The 16,459-nt window shown below is 41.8% G+C and overlaps 1 long non-coding RNA gene across 1 annotated transcript; it reads left to right on the forward strand.

Moving 5' to 3' along the window:
• The first annotated feature begins 3,005 nt into the window (after window positions 1-3,005).
• Window positions 3,006-4,587, forward strand: LOC126603545 (uncharacterized). Its single transcript, XR_007616281.1, has 4 exons — window positions 3,006-3,408; window positions 3,492-3,589; window positions 3,765-4,379; window positions 4,521-4,587. It is a non-coding gene; the product is annotated as an uncharacterized LOC126603545 (long non-coding RNA).
• The last annotated feature ends 11,872 nt before the right edge of the window (window positions 4,588-16,459 follow it).

Raw genomic sequence — 16,459 nt, forward strand, 5'->3', positions numbered from 1 at the left:
CCCCAAGTCGCCGAGCTAGGAGATCTGCCGAAAGAGGTGACAGACAAGGTAAGCAGTCAAACTTCCAAGTAAGCAACCCAGGATCAGAGGTTTGACTTCGGCTTCCGGTTGATTGTTCTCCTTCTCCTTGTCTCTCATTCAACTGCCAGGATAAGGAGAAGCAAATGGATAAGAGATGATATGAGATACTTTTGCTTTTGAAGAAGTAACTTTCCACAGGCTTATTCTTGAACTGTGCTGGAGTGTTTTCTGGTGCCCTTCAGAGTATAAGGCCGACTCAAAAATTTGAGGGTCAAAACAAGTCCATCAAATCTAGAGTACGTTCGACCTTGATGATATGGGATACTTTTGCTGTTGACGGAATAATGAATGTGGTATGGAAAGGTGTCGTGCTGTAGTGATCTGTTTCAGCTCACCGTTGAACCTTCTGCTTCAATCTTTTGCATGGCAGAAGTGGTGTGCAACCTTTGCATTTAAATGGTCCTTCAGAACATTCCTTCATAGTGACTCATCCACGCTTGGCAGCTTCAGTGTAAAGAGCCAATATCTGATCAACTGTCATGAGGCATTTGCCGGTGGAATTCGTGACCTTGACAGCAGTTGAGGATGAGTACTCGAGAGCAATGCTAAGTAAGCAACCAGGCAAAGGCTCCAGGCAGTCAGTTCCAAATTGGAGGTTTGATTTCAGGTTCCGACTGACTGCTCTCTTTCTCCTTGTCCTGCAGGTGTGGACAAGGACAAAGACAAAGATAGGGAGAAAGCATGATATGGGATACTCTTGCTTTCGACCCTGATGATATGAGATACTCTTGTTCTTTGTGTGGCTTATTTGCTGAGGTATTATCGGGGGGAAATAAAGCTGAGTATTTCGAGAGGTTATGTTGAGGGTGCCTTTTCGAATGCGAGAAAGGGTTGAGCATTTTTGCAGGTTTGCCTGTCCGTTGAGGAGGGAGGTCAATGTATATAGGGATTTCCCAATAACAAGTAGTAATGTTATTCCTTTACCCTTCTTGGTCACAGCAATGTAGTGGGAGCTGCCAGCTTCACGTGTTTTAATTTTGTCAGAGCACTTTGAAAAAGTGGTATGTGGTATCTGGAAAGCTGATATTACGTGTGAAGATTACAGACAAGCTTTATCTAAGGAAATCTGGCTCTCGAAGTTCTGAGAGTTGTGCCTCTTCGGTTTTCGAACAAGCAATCCCGTCGAGTATCTGACTCTCGAGATTCGGAAAGCGGTGCTACTCCGGTTTTTGAGAAAGTAATTATGTTGGGAGTCTTTTCTCGAATGTGAGTAAAGGTTGGACGTTCTTGCCAACCTGTCTTGCCGCAAAACACGGAGGTCGACACACATAGGGACTTTCCAGTTGTCAAGCAGTGGTGCTGTTCCTTTACCCTTATGGGTAATAGTAGGGTAGCTGGAACTTCGAAATTCTCGTGCCTAAACTTTGTCAGAGATCTTTGACAAAGTTATATGTGGTACCCGAGGAGTTGATGGTGCATATGGAGAGCGGTGATTGAACAGTAAGATTCACGTGCTTTCTACTTCACCAGAAATCTTCGACAGATTGCCCGTAATTTCCGCAAAGCTGAGTGTGCATGTGACAGGTGCTGACGAGGCTGAAAAAGCAGGTGCTTCTTCGATTTCTGAGATCGGCCCTCGTGGTCTCTGAGCAGCCCAGCTTTTGAGAAAGCAAACGCCTCTTCGATTTCTGAAGCTCCGTCGAGTGCAGATTTTTATAGAGGCTGGCATTAAGTTCCACAGCACACTTGAATCTCTACCAGTAGAAGCTCATTTCTTGCACTTCTAAGATCTTGATTTGTCTGACCTCTTCCCTCTTCAACACATTTGAAAATGTCTGGACCCTCCGACCGTCGTTTTGACTTGAACCTTGGAGAAGAGACAGCCACGCCTTCTCCAGACAACATATGGCGCCCATCCTTCATATCCCCTACCGGTCCTCTTACCGTTGGGGATTCTGTGATGAAGAATGATATGACCGCTGCAGTGGTGGCCAGGAACCTTCTCACTCCCAAAGATAACAGACTACTTTCCAAACGGTCTGATGAGTTGGCTGTTAAGGACTCTCTGGCTCTTAGTGTTCAGTGTGCAGGTTCTGTGTCTAATATGGCCCAACGCCTATTTGCTAGAACCCGCCAAGTTGAATCATTGGCTGCTGAAGTGATGAGTCTCAAACAGGAGATTAGAGGGCTCAAGCATGAGAATAAGCAGTTGCACCGGCTCGCCCATGACTATGCTACAAACATGAAGAGGAAGCTTGACCAGATGAAGGAATCTGATGGTAAGGTTTTACTTGATCATCAGCGGTTTGTGGGTTTGTTCCAAAGGCATTTATTGCCTTCGTCCTCTAGGGTTGTACCTGGTAATGAAGCTTCAAATGATGAACCTCCAATGCCTCCTCCTTCTGGGGTTTTGTCAAGTACTGAGGCTCCGGATAACCACCATCCGGTGCTTTCTCTTTCTGGGGCTTTACCGACTGCTGAGACTTCCCCTAAGCAACCTTTGTGAAGGCTCCCTTTTGTTTGTTTATTTTGACTCATGTATATGTACATATTTGTGGCTTATCGAAAATATTAATAAATAAGCTTTGCTTCATTTCAACATATTGTGTTAAATACACCAAAGCCTTCTTCATAAAGTTCTTTGAATTTTTGCTTTTGTTGAAACCTGTATTGTTGAAGCTTTGTGAGTGAAGCATGTAGTTTGAGGTAGTGTTCCCTTAATTTCCCGAGTGAGGAAAACTTCTCGGTTGGAGACTTGAAAAATCCAAGTCACTGAGTGGTTGTGAGACTGCCGAGTATCAAGGTGCAGTAGCATATGGTGGGAGTCCTCCAAGTCTTCAGGCGAAGAGAGTTGCCGAATGAGGTGTCTCGCGTGTTACTAATTTGTCAAAGTAACGAATCCTTGTTTCGATGTCACACATTCGTATATGCTTTATCTAAAAATATTTCCAACTTTTGTGTGTTTGATGCTGCATGCTATTGACTAGACAAGATCAAGTGCAATTAGTAGCTTTTCTCTCTTTTTCATCTTTTCTTTGGTGGAATTGCTTTTCGTTTCCACTAATCAGCCTGAGTGGATGCAAGATAACACCTTTCTCTATAGCTCAGATTGCAAAGTCGTCTTCATGAAAGTTTTTCCTTATCTTGTGAACTACAACATATCCAAATTTGAGATCCATCGGAGTAGTACAACTTCAGAAATTCAAGTATGATGAGTAACTGTTCATCAATGTTCTGTTAATCCGTCAGACTTGTTGTGAGCTTCGAAACTCCATTTTCTCTTGTTCAGATCAACATACTTTCTTCATCGAAGTTGTTCCTTAACTTGTGAACTACAACATATACAAATTTGAGGTCCCTCGGAGCAGTATAACTCCAGAAATCCAGGTATGATGAGTGACTGTTTATCATTTGTCTGTCAACCCGTCAGATTTGTTGTGAGCTTTGAAACTCTATGTTCTCTTGCTCAGATCAGCATGCTTTCTTCATTGAAGTTGTTCCTCAGCTTGTGAACTACAACATATCCAAATTTGAGATCCCTCGGAGCAGTATAACTCCAGAAATCCAGGTATGATGAATGACTGGTTATTATTTTTCTGTCAACCCGTCAGATTTGTTGTGAGCTTCGAAACTCCATTTTCTCTTGTTCAGATCGGTATGCTTTCTTCATTGAAGTTGTTCCTCATCGACTCTTTCATAACATATCAAAAATTCAGGATGAACTAACGGTTAAATATTTCCAGATCTTCGAAACATCACAACAGCTTCGAAATCTGCAAGAAGCCGACTATCATGTTTGGAGCTTCAACACTGTAATTTCCGTCGCTCAAACAGAAATGGTTCCTTCTTGAAAGTTGTTCATATGCTCAAGAACTATAGGGTGTCTAAAATTCAGCTCCATTGGAGAAGAGCAGAGGTTGCAGAAATTTGATAGATGAAAGGAGGCGGAAGAGGGAGAGAGAGAAAAAGTCTCTTGGGTTGGATTTCTATTTTGGGGCAGATTCCAATTTTTGTAGCACCTTCATTATTGATGAATTGCTTGTACTTTTGTCCATTATGAAACTTGGGACTTTGGCTTGTTGTTGGATCTATTATAATATGTTTGGGAACATATATAAGTGAATAAATAAGAAGGAAAATTTTGGGCCCTTGTGGGTGTAAAACAAAAAATGTTTATGTTTACCCAAGTGTTTTTGTACAAGTTCAAGGGCATCTTGGGTTTTGTGAACAAAATTTGTTTATTTGGAGCAAGGTTTTGTGTTGAAGCTTTGTAGGTGAAGCTTTGGTGTTGAAGCTTTCTAGGTGAAGCTTTGATGGTGAAGCTTTGTAGATGAAGCTTTGTAGATGAAGCTTTCTAGGTGAATTTTTTTTGGGTGAAGCTTTGTGGGTGAAGCTTTTTAGGTGAAGCTTTGTGGGTGAAGCTTTGGAGGTGAAGCTTTTCGGGTGAAGCTTTTTAGGTGAAGCTTTGTGGGTGAAGCTTTGTAGATGAAGCTTTCTAGGTGAAGCTTTGATGGTGAAGCTTTGTAGATGAAGCTTTCTAGGTGAAGCTTTGATGGTGAAGCTTTGTAGGTGAAGCTTTTTTAAGTGAAGCTTTTCGGGTGAAGTTTTTTTTTGGGTGAAGCTTTGTGGGTGAAGCTTTTTAGGTGAAGCTTTGTGGGTGAAGCTTTGGAGGTGAAGCTTTTCGGGTGAAGCTTTTTGGGTGAAGCTTTTTAGGTGAAGCTTTGTGGGTGAAGCTTTGGAGGTGAAGCTTTTCGGGTGAAGCTTTTTGGATGAAGCTGTTTTTTTTTTTTTTGGCGCTTGACACGGTCTTCATTTGCTTGTTTTGTAGTGACTGTGGAAGACGGATTGCTTTCTGATTGAGAAGGGTTCCGGCATCGCTTGCTATGAATGTAAAAGAGTGAGGGCTGAGTTGGCTAAATTACCTCTTTATTGAATTCATTGCCAAATGGCCTTCATTACATAGGATGCCGAACGGCTATAGCTCAACACTTGTACATCGTGAGTCTATTTGTAGTAGTACTTCAAGTGATCAGCGTTCCATGGATGGCCAAGGGTCTTGCCATCGGAGCTTCTAAGTGTGTAAGAGCCAGGGCGACTGATGCCAATGACTTCATACGGTCCATCCCAGTTTGGACTAAGTGTGCCTTCACTCAGGACTCTGTCGCAGAGTAATCTTTTCTTTAAGACCCAGTCTCCTATTTTGAAAGAACGAGGCTTGACCCTAGAGTCATAATAGTTGGAGATGCGCTGCTTGTAGGCGACATTCCTCAAGTGAGCTTGGTTTCTGTGTTCCTCGACTAAATCCAAGTTGAGGGTGAGTTGTTTGTCATTTTCACTTTGAATGTAGTTCTGGACTCGGAATGTTGCTTGCTCGAGCTCAACAGGGACAACCGCCTCTGTGCCAAAGGCAAGTGAGAATGGAGTTTCTCCTGTTGAAGTCCGATATGAAGTGCGATATGACCAAAGAACTTGGGGTACAAATTCTGGCCAACAGCCTTTAGCTTTGTCCAAGCTGGTTTTCAAAGTGCGCTTGATTATTTTGTTGATGGCCTCAACTTGTCCATTAGACTGGGGATGAGCTGGAGAGGCAAAGCATAAGTTGATGTTGAACTTAGAGCAGAACAACCTGAACCTCTTGTTGTCAAACTGTCGCCCATTGTCAGTGACTATCACATTGGGAATGCCGAATCTACAAAGGATGTTCTTCCACACGAAGTCTTCTATCTTTGCCTCAGTAATGGTTGCCAAGGGTTCTACTTCGGCCCACTTTGTGAAGTAGTCCACTGCAACGACTGCGTAACAGACTTTGCCCTTCCCTACCGGCATTGGGCCGATCAAATCAAGTCCCCACTGGGCGAAGGGCCAAGGGCTGATCATAGGAGTAAGAGGCTCTGGAGGGGAATGAGGAATAGTCCATATCGTTGACATTTGTCACATGAGCGGGATACTTTGATGGCATCCTGGTGGAGTGTTGGCCAGTAATATCCTTGGCGAAAAGTCTTGTGTGCTAGGGACCGAGATCCAGCATGATCTCCACAGACTCCCTCATGTATTTCCCGAAGGACGATTTCCGCCTCGGCAGGCGTAAGACACCTTAAGTATGGCAGGCTAAAACCTCGCTTATAGAGTTGATCATTGATGATCAGGTAGCGGGTAGACTTGTATCGAATTTGCTTAGCCTGGACTTTATCATTTGGGAGGGTGCCATGAGCAAGGAAATTATAGATCGGGGTGATCCAACTATCCCCCTGTTGTAAGTTGCATACTTCTGCGGCCATGGTGCTTGGTGTTGCCAACAGTTCGACATGAATTTTTCTTCCAATCTTGTCTTCCACAGCCGAGGCGAGGCGAGCCAGGGCGTCTGCATGACTGTTTGCCGCTCGAGGAACTTGGGTGATCTGGTAGTGGAAGTGCTTGAGCAAAAGTTGTGTTTGCGCAAGATATGCTGCCATGGAGCTGTCCTTAGCATCAAAGTTGTTGGTAACCTGGTTGACCACCAATTGGGAGTCACTGAAAATATCAATTTGTTTAACCCCGAGGTGTTTGGCCAAACGTAATCCTGCTAGAAGGGCTTCATACTCGGCCTCATTATTTGATGCCTTGAATTTGAAACGAAGAGCATACTCCATTGCTACTTTGTCGGGTGTAGTCAAGACTAGTCCCGCTCCACAGCCCTGTTGGTTGGATGAGCCATCAACATACAGACTCCATGCTGGGGTTGTTGGTTCTATCTTCTGAGCTTCCGGGGGTAATGAAGCCACTGCTTCAGGTGTAGAAGCAATGTCAACCGGATATGTGAAGTCGGCAATGAAGTCTGCCACTGCTTGGCCCTTCTCAGCTGGCTTTGGTTGGTAGGAGATGTCAAACTCACCCAACGCTATTGCCCATTTGATCATTCGCCCTGAAGTGTCAGGACTTTGGAGTATCTGTCGAAGAGGATAATTGGTAAGCACGATGATGGAGTGCGCTTGGAAGTAAGGGCGGAGTTTTCGAGCAGACATGACCAATGCCAGAGCCAATTTCTCAATGTTAGAGTACCGTGTCTCCGCATCTTGTAAGGCTTTGCTAGCGTAGTAGACAGGTCGTTCAATATTCCCATCCTTTCGAATGAGAACGGAACTTACGGCTGAAGCTGATACCGATAGGTAGATAATGAGAATGTCTCCTACCTCGGGCTTGGAGAGTAGAGGGGCTTTACTCATGTACTCCTTGAGGTTTTTGAATGCCTCGGCACATTCATCAGTCCATGTAATGTACTTCCTACTTCCCTTAAGTGCTTTAAAAAAGGGAGCACATTTGTCTGTGGCCTTAGAAATGAACCTGGTTAAGGCTGCCACCTTGCCAGTAAGGCTCTGGATGTCCTTTGAAGTTACCGGTTCCTTCATGTCGAGGATTGCTTTGATCTTCTCGGGATTAGCTTCAATGCCTCGTTGGCTAATCATGAAACCTAAGAATTTGCCAGAGCCTACGCCGAAGGCACATTTGTTGGGGTTTAACCTCATTCGATACCTATTCAAAATAGTGAAAGTTTCAGATAGGTTGGTGATGTGTTGGTCAGCATGTTTGCTCTTGACTAACATATCATCAACGTAAACTTCCATGCTCTTCCCAATCTGCTCGGCGAACATTGAGTTGACTAGTCTCTAATAAGTCGCTCCTGCATTCTTTAGGCCGAAAGGCATGACTTTATAGCAGTATAGTCCTCTGTCGGTAGTGAAGGCTGTGTGTTCTTGATCCGAAGGGTTCATGAGGATTTGGTTGTATCCTGAGTAAGCATCCATGAAGCTCAGGAGTTCACACCCGGCCGTAGAGTCTATAAGTCTGTCAATAAGAGGAAGAGGGAAGCTATCTTTCGGACACCCTTTGTTTAGGTCGGTGTAGTCAACACACATTCTCCACAAGACCTTTTGAAGCAAAAGACTTTCTTTGGTCGGATTTTTCTTAACAAGGACCACATTTGCTACCCATGTCGGGTAATTGACTTCGCGGACAAAGCCTATGCCTTTAAGTTTTTCAACTTCTGCTTTCATTGCCTCGTATCGTTCAGCGTCATAAGATCTTCGCTTCTGTCTCACCGGCTTGATCTTGGGGTCAATACTCAAACGATGACAGATGACATCGGGAGAGATGCCTGGCATGTCCTCGTATGACCAGGCGAAGACTTCAGTGTTCTCTTTCAAAAAAGATATCAATGCTAACCGAAGGGGTGGTGACAATGTGGTGCCAATCTTCACCATGCGATCTGGATAATCTCTTGAGATAGGTACATTCTCCAACTCTTCAGCAGGTTGGGCTTGCTGGGTGAAAGAGTCATCTCGAGGATCATCGGGTTGATTGTTGCTATCAGGAAGATCCAAGTTCGCTTCATCTAGGCTGGTCTTTGTGACTTGGTCATGTACAGACAGGGTTTCCTTGGGTCCGGGCAAGTGTTGTTGCTTAACTGAAGTGTTGTAACATGATCGTGCACTAAGCTGATCTCCTCTGATGTAGCCGTTGCCATGGGGGGTTGGAAATTTCATCAACAGCATATGCGTGGATACCATAGCCTTGAGATCATTGATGCCTGTGCGCCCAAAGATGACATTGTATGCCGTTGGGCAGTCAACCACTAGGAAGTTAGTGGTAATGGTAGCCGTGTAAGGGCCTGTACCAATAGTAAAGGGTAAATGTATGCTCCCTAAGGGTTGCACGATATCACCGGAGAAGCTTATCAGAGGAGAAATCGAGCGATCGAGCAAGTGTTCAGCTACACTGAGTGCCCTGAAAGCTTCGGCAAACATGATATTGACCGAAGCCCCTGTGTCTACGAGGATTCGTCGAACATCAAAGTTGGCTATGTGAGCCTCCACGATCAATGGGTCGTTATGAGGGTAGATGATGCCTCTTTCTTCCTCAGGGTAGAAACATATCGGATCCCAGTTAGGCTTTTGATACTTCCCTCCCCTGATGTCTTCCACGTGAAACACTTGGTGACCAGGCCTCAGAATTCGTTCACTGTTTTTCATGGCCCTATTGGAAGATTCAGATATGGGTGTGCCGCCGCTTATGGAATATATGACATTCACCTGGCGTTGGTTACGGTTATCCCTTTGAGGGTGAATGAGGAATTGATCAATTTTTCCTTCTCGTGCCAAAGCTTCAATACGATCACGGAGGATGATACATTTCTCGCTATCATGGCCGTTATGCTCATGGTAGCAACAAAACATGCCCGCGTTATTCGGGGGCGTGTAATCTGGGTACCTCGGCTTTGGCTTTGGTATCAGGTGAGCTATGCTGGGGTAAATGGCCGCGCATGTGGCATTCAAGGGCGTGTATGTCTCATACCTTGGGGTAGGGGGTATCTTGACGCAGGTTTGACCCACTGCATTGACTGCCTGGGGGCGAGCGTTATTGTGGCGATACCCTTGGTTATCGGGATAGTGTCCCTTACTCTTTTTACTGAAATGAGAGTGGTGAGGATGGAAATCCTTCCTCTTGCCTTGAAATTGATATGTCTGTTGATTCGGCGAAGCATTATGCAAGGCATGGGGAGGTGCCACTGCTGTTTGGAAAGTCGAGGTCTTCTCATTTAGGTGAGTCTGGCTTCCACCTCCCACTTGTTGATAAATGATGGTTGTAGGGGGTTTCTCCTGATATGTCTTTGCCTCGGCGGAGGCATGGTTATAAGCCTGCGCCATCACCTCAGAGTAAGTCTTCCAAGTATTGGCATTGATCATGTATTTAAAGAAACAATCACGTAGGCCTGCCGTGAAGGCTTTGAGGGCAGTCTTGTCGTCTGCCTCGGCACACCGGGAGTATTCATGGCTGAAGCGGCCAGCATACATACGTAATGACTCGTCTGGCTTCTGGCGGATAGTGTACAGGTCATCTGCAGAGTGCAAGCGATCGGTTTGGAAAATGTGTTGGGAAACAAATAGTTTCCTCAATTCCTCAAATGAGTCTACCGTCTCAGGTGTAAGACGACAATACCAATTTAGAGCTCCGCCAGAGAGGGTGGAGGGGAAGAGAAGACATCGCTCTTCGTCGGTGTGCATCTGGTATGCCATGGTGGACTCAAAGAGGTTAAGGTGCTCAATCGGGTCCTCTTTTCCAGTATAAAGTTGCAAGCCAAGCTTTTGCTTTGTCTTTGCTTGAAGGGGGGTGTTGAGGATCCTCCTTGTAAGAGGGCCAGGCCTGGGTTGGTTCCAGTCAGGTATTTCAGCCTGACGTTCAGCCTTCAACTTGTTTACTTCCTCAAGAAGTTGTAGGACAAGGGGGTCCTGAGCGGAGTTATGTGCCACTGGAGCTTTCTTTCGTAAATCTCCATCTCCTCTTGGAATTAGGAAGGTTTGATCAAGGGCATGTGATTTTTCCCTGGACTCGCTGTACTGGCTTCCAGGGTATGTCTGTCGGAACACCTCTGAGTCCCCTGTACCCTCATGTCTCTCTAGGACTTGTTGCCCCTTCCCCAAATTGGTGGCCGGCTCGGGCCGTGGCAGGGGACCGAGTCTCTCAGAAATCCTTGGGTCATTGATCTTTGAGCTTATATGGATGGAATTCTCTCGACGTTGCTTCAGGAAATCCCGACAATCGCGAAAGACGGCTTTCGATCCTTCTGCCCCTTCAGCAAAGAGGTGTCTCCCTCCACTTCTCATGGTTCGGGTCGAAGCAACTGGGTTAAGAGAAGCCTCATGTTGATTATCAAGTCGAGGGGTAATCTGTTCCCTATCAGGGATATCTATGTCGAATGCATGTGACCTTCCATGTTGGAGGGCACCCAGTTGATGGTTGACTTCCACGGGGGCAACAAGCTCGCGTGTCTGAGCTTGCCTAGCTTCGTGGAGTGTCTCGAAGAGCTTCTCATATTGCTCCTGGAGGACCTCATTCCTCATTGCTATCTTGTTGTTCTGAGCTTCCAACTCATCGACTTTAGCTTGAAGAAGAACTCGTTTTCCTTCCTTCTTTCGTTGTTTCGCACTATGTGCAAGAGGGGTGTCATTCTGTGTGCTGTGGCTTCCTTCGCTTCCCATGTTGGAGAGGGATGCCTGATCAAAAGAAAGTGTACGAATGATAGAAACCAGCTTGACACAGCTGAAGAGAGTAGGAATAAGTGTCGTTTCCCACAGACGGCGCCAAATGTTGATGCACAAAATCTGTGAGGACTTTGGTACAACAGAAAGTGTCAGGTTTTGTGACCTTCGCTTGGTTGCTTCGGTCACTAGTGAGGATAAGTACGTAAATGAATAGAGACAGAGAAGCAAACACAGGATGTACGTGGTTCACCCAGATTGGCTACGTCCACGGAGTAGAGGAGTTCTTATTAGTAGTGAAGGGCTTACACAAGTACAAAGGATCAAGCTCTCAATTTAGTGAGTTCTTGTGAATGATTTAACACAAAATGGCATTAGGCCATATTGTGGGGGAATGACCCCTATTTATAGAAAAACTTGTAGCTTTGTCACATTGACATGTGTCATGTTATGATTGGTTCTTGATGTCGACACGTGTTGCGCTCTGATTGGCTTCTAATCTTGACACGTGTCGAGTAGTGATTGGCCTCCTGGTCGGAGGGGAACTCTTCTGGGTCCTTGACAGTATAGCGTTGGCCGGTGCTCGGTAGTTTCGGGATTGGTCAAGTATGGTACAAACATAGTTCTCTATAAATATTGCTTGTAATTTAGTTTGAGATATAAGTTATTCACAATATAGCCTCTTGGAGTTTTTGTAGCCGTCTCGGCGATTTTGTAGTGTTTGATATCAATAATATTTCTAGTTTTGTAATCCGTTTGTTCGTTCATTGTGGTATGGGCACTCTGATATTCAACTTTGATGTTCAACTCATATCTTTCAATTAAAACTTACATCTCTAAAATCTGCGCTACTACTATACAATTGTTTATCTTAGTATCAACATGTTCCCTCCAATCTTTGATTTGGTGTTTAATTCCTTGCACAAAGCTGAAGGTAATCCTTCAACACAACCAAGCTAACTTTGTGGCCCAATTCTACTCTAGACGTAATCAACAAGCCTGCCAAGATGTTGGATTAGAAAGTTATTTATGACATACAACTAGTTTTGTCTCGGGAGCATATGCACCCGACAATTTCATCACTACACCCAAAACTCAAAAAGATCTTCAAAATTTTAACATACAAACAAAATAAAGAAGGTTGAGGCTTGACTACCCTCCACTGTGGAGGGCCAGCATCTAAATTAACAGTTCACCTGAATTAATTTCTCCAGTTCTTTTAATTTACTTGATCTGAAAATGACTGCATAATTTGGGGTTGGAATTTGGATGTGAGAGCAAACCATTGATGGACATTGTTGGTTGCGAGAGAAGAAGTAGATATATAATTAGAGAAATAGTAGAAGAAACACAAATAAGCAGGGACCAGTACTCCCTGGTTCGAGCTGGCAAACCCAAAAAACATATCAGCAGAAAATGACGGGTCCTTGAAACTTTGAACAACCTCTCGAGATTTCTCATTGTATACTTGCAGCTTTGTCTCATTTCCCGTCCTCATCACCCTGAGAAATCTTGGACTCTTCCTCTCTACTAAATCCACCACCAATATTTAAATCTTTGAGAAGCAAAAAGGCCAAAAAGAAATCCTATATTATAACTTTGGACAAAGTTACCTCATCATATAAATATCCATTTCCGTTCATTAGTAACTAGCTCACGTGCATGCAACTCGCTTTATTATTTGCTTTGCAAGAAATCTCAACTTGTTTCATGGTTTTAGAAGAGGATGTGTAAAGATGTGAAAAGTGTCCCACATTGGAAAACTAGGAAGTTTGCAATTCATTTGTAAGTTCATGCAATGTAGATCTCTTATTAACATGTTAGAGATTGGGGTTTCCTAATGTTCCCTCAACTAATAATAATATATGAAAAAATAAACAAATGATATGTATCACCAACTTTCATCATAATTAAATAATAAATACGGCGTATACATAAATGTAGTGTGATTTTTTTTGTATGAAGTACACATTGAGACATGCCCTGCCTTGTGATTAGAAGACAAAGTTAAGTGTAGAGTAAAGGATGCAAAAATGGTTCAGCTAGCTGGCAAAACTTTTGTCCTTGTGAGAGCTATGAACAAATCCTGGTGAATTATTTTATCCTAGTGTAAAAAGCATACCAAATCTCTCCCTTTATTCTGATAAAAGCACACATATATCGATCTTGAGCTAGCTTTATCATTCAATAATCCAATAATGTGGATTTGTATGGTGTCACTTCGGCTGGTCTAACAATGGACCCTTACATAGGAGACAGCCAAACATCAATTGACCTTAATTAACATACAAACTACAAAGAGCCCCAAGCCAAAGCATGCTAGCTTTGATTCTTATGTGGTGGACCTAAAAGTGAGAGAAGAAAAATAGACTTTTAAACATGTAGCTTCTTTTCCTTCTCTTTTATCAGAACTACTAGTACTGCAAAAATACGTTTCTCACTTTCTATTTTGGCCAGACGTGCACCTAAAAAGTTCCCAGAAACCCTAGAACCAGATTCATCTCAGTTATTTAGAATGCAAGGATAGTAAGACCTGTTACTGATCAAGCCCACATCCAGCTTTGGACCACATTCCATGATTATTTGTTTGCCATGTATTTCCTAAATTATCAACCATCATTTTCCAGAATGATTGTACTTTGCTCTCCATAATTAGTATTCCAAAAAAAAAAAATATTGATTATTAGTTTCATGTTTTTTGTCACCTTTAAATTTCGGAAATGTTTTATTCATAAAGTTGGATTAAGATGGAAGTTATAGCTAGACTTGACCTGAAGTGTGCTGACAGGAACTTCAGGCCCCCTTCGAGGTAGATTGTGGTAATAGTGTTGTGCTTTATATGTTTAGATGACATCTTTGATTGTGAATCTGAAAGCCAACAAAACCGTGCCAATATGACTTAAAGGTTACAATATCTTGATGAGGATTGAGCTATGACATGTTACAATTGGAGATTTACTGCAAATTCGAGTTTGTTGGCTGGCATTATGCAAGTGTGTGAGTTTAAGCCATTGAGGTTAGTTTAGTGGTGAAAGTGGATAGGGTAATAAGTATGACTAGGCTAGGTCGAGAATTTGAAACCTTCTAATGTAATGTAATATGAAAAAAGTGTGTTAGTTTTATTACAATTACATTGCAATTATGGAAACAAATAAGAGAGGAGAAAAGGAATTAGATAAAAGCTATGAGCTCGATAGGCCTCAATGAGCAACTTCGGTACTCATCAAAGTCCCCACACTGAAGAGCTTTTAAAAGACCAAAAAAATGAGCACTTTATAGAAAACATGGCTGAGTAGATGGCTGTGTGCACGAAATGACTTGTGGGGTGGTGTATATAAGGCTCTCAGTTGAAGCCGGGACACCACTACGAATTAATCAAAGATTAATTATGAACCATTTTGGAACATGTTCTCCTATATATTATGGCAAATCCTTTTTCACTCAGATTAGAAATTTGATGTGTAGTTTTATAATAGTAGTAATTTTTGTGTTTTTTTTTTAAATTAGATTTTTCAAAAATTGTAATCTCTTTTGCCAGAGAGAATGGTCTGTTGAAAGTCGGTTGAGACAACATATCTTAATTGTTGTATGACCAAGCAATAGTTTCTGTGTGTCTAATGGCCCCTAACGATTCTTAATTTGGAAGTTTTAACGAAACATTTCTGGTACTGTTCACTTTAACGAAAAATGACATTTTTACTCTAAAAAATCACTTATGGTACTATTCACTTACAACACATTTTTATCCTTTTGATTAAAATTTAATGTTTTCAAGCCTTTTTCATTAGTTTTCTTTTTTAATTTTGGTCATTTATCAAATAGATAGAAATCTAATGCGCACGAACTGTTATATTTTCCATTCTCAATTTCTCATTTTGTTTATGGTTGGTCAAACCAGAAATAACGTGCATGGGATTAGAATATGAGGATAGAACAGCAGCAAATCTATTATAGACAATTTAAAAGAAAAATTACAGGATGCCTAGCTACAGCCAAGAGAAAAATAATTGTTATAGAAAAAGTTTAGTTTATGATACCTTTAAGAAAATGGAACTTTAACGAAAATCTCTCACTTTAACGAAAAATCATAATTTTACACTAAAAAGTCAATCCTCATACTATTCACTCTACCCTTTATTTCGTCTTTATCATTAAAACTCAAAATTTTTAAAGTCTTTTCATTAGTTTTCTCTTAAAAAAAATGTAATGATACTTTTAATCAAACGATGCTTTTGTAATGTAATGAGGTGACGCGGCAAGTCCTACTTTTTCAGTGTTGTATACTAATATGATGTGAATAATGTAATAATCAGCATTTTACAGTAATGACATTCTATGTTATTTGCTATAACGTTGGACTTTAAAATTAGCTGATTATAATGTAACTTACATTTATTGTATTTCGAACATTGAATGTTAATGTCATACTATAATACCATTAAACGTGAAGGTAGAGCTTATATCTATATTGTTAACAATACAATTATTGTGTAACTATCAACATTAGTAGTGTAATAAACATTTTATAATATCAGCATTATCATGTACCATATAACATGACCCCCAGCAGCTCTATATTACTCCATATAATTCTTGCTACCGATCCCCATTATCCCAATAAAAACTTCCAATAATTAGGTTCAGCTTAAGTTTTATGTCTTCACGCGTTTGATTTCTTATTTTATTTCCATTATTCTCAAACACTCTATTAAACAATAGTCATTCATAGTGAGTTCAATCGATTGAAATGATTGATCCATAGTCTTTCATAGTGAGTTCAATCAATTGAAAGGATTGATCTTTCGCAAAAGTTGGTGTATTTGGTTATGATAATCAAATTAACGGTTGCGATTGTTTAAGTGAAAGAGGCTAATCATATAGTGAAGATCAATATGTAGTTATAATTTGATTGTATACATCAAAATAATAGTGTCGATATTGAAAATGATATCGTACAACGATGAGTCCATAATATAAGAACGAGTCATGAATTATATATACAAAAAAATGTTACAACATCTCCCTTCACGATCCCAATGAACTGAAATTTTGGCTTCACCACTAGTAAACCTTACCAATAATATAAGGGTGTGTTTGTTGCACCGGACTATCTCAGACTAAATTAGCTTTAGGGATTAAGCTAGATTGCCTTAGACTACACTAATCTGGACTGACTTAGTAAAGCGTTCGGTGCAGTGTCGGACTAAAAAGAAGGATAATACCAAACTACAATATTATATTTTTTTAATTTATATCTAATAATATTATATTAATTAATTCTATCTCTCTTTGGAAGCCTCCATCAGTCCATCTTTTTCTCCCTTTTATCTCCCTCGTTGTCTTCGTCCCACGCTCTCCTTCCCTTCCCTCTTTTTTCCAATTAATTGCCAAAAAAAAATTCTGCAAAACGAAGAATCGAGCTTGGT

The sequence above is a fragment of the Malus sylvestris genome, chromosome 15, assembly GCF_916048215.2.
Source record: "Malus sylvestris chromosome 15, drMalSylv7.2, whole genome shotgun sequence".
Taxonomy (NCBI): domain Eukaryota; kingdom Viridiplantae; phylum Streptophyta; class Magnoliopsida; order Rosales; family Rosaceae; genus Malus; species Malus sylvestris.